Raw genomic sequence first — 1119 nt, forward strand, 5'->3', positions numbered from 1 at the left:
CCCGGCGCTGTGGACCTGGACAAGATGTGTCCACACCAACGCCACTGCTGCTGCTGGGCAGCTGTAGACAGTGCAGCTGGAGAGGCTGCCTAGCAACTGGAGCATTGTGGGGACAACAGGGCATGCTGTGGAAGCAGCCTTGACCACAGAGAGGGCGTTTGCCAAGGGCCACAGCGATAAAGCTGAGCTGCCTTGACCCTTCTACAATAAAACTGAGCTGCATTAACCCTCCTGCAATAAAACTGAGCGGCATTGACCCTCCTGCAACAAAACTGAGCTGCAACAAAACTGAGCTGCATTGACCCTCCTGCAATAAAACCGAGCTGCATTAACCCTCCTGCAGCCACGAATTGCCTACCTGCCCTTGGGCTGAAATACTGCGTGTTGTCCTATCTTGCACGGACCGACTTGCTCAGGGCACTTTGGCAGCTCGCAGAGAACAGGTTCTTCCTCTCAGATTCGTGTTTCTGACAGCACCCAGAACACATGGCTTTTCCACTAAAGCACGTGAGTTCCTCTCCCTCTACGTGCAAGGCGTGCTGCTTGCTGCTGGCTCAGTATTAACCTCCTGCACTGTGAGACCACTTTGAACAGCACAGGACTTAGTTAATAGTCAACTACCACTTCTAGAGTTTATCATAGCTATCTTTATCAGCCAGAGGAATTTGAACTAAACCTTGTTGTTATTGGCCTGTCTGTCTTTAACAGCAGCTTAAAAAACCACACCCGCTTGAGCAACAGTTGCTGTTCACATGTCTTGCCCATGTTCTTTGGTTGAAAATTCTCCAGAAGGCTGGGACCTATCACATGCTTGAACAACATCTTTGTAAAGAATAAAACTTTATTTTGTAAAAGTTGGAGAAAATGTTTAAACGCAAGGAAGTGAGGAGCTGTAAATAAGGTAAACCACTATCTCCAAACAGCAAACAAAACTCTGTCCCCTTCCCAGCACTAATATCACACTCCCAAAGCAAGAACAGCCTGTGGCCTGTGCTTCGGCAGAGGACATCCGCAGTTCAGAGCACAGGCCAGGCACCATGTCGCTGCTGGTGAGGGCTGTCCTTGCTGGAGGCTGGGGTGGTACCCCCAGATGTCCCTGAGCACCAAGGGAGTCTGCAG

Source organism: Buceros rhinoceros, unplaced genomic scaffold (assembly GCF_000710305.1).
Source record: "Buceros rhinoceros silvestris isolate BGI_N320 unplaced genomic scaffold, ASM71030v1 scaffold28182, whole genome shotgun sequence".
In the NCBI taxonomy this organism is placed as follows: domain Eukaryota; kingdom Metazoa; phylum Chordata; class Aves; order Bucerotiformes; family Bucerotidae; genus Buceros; species Buceros rhinoceros.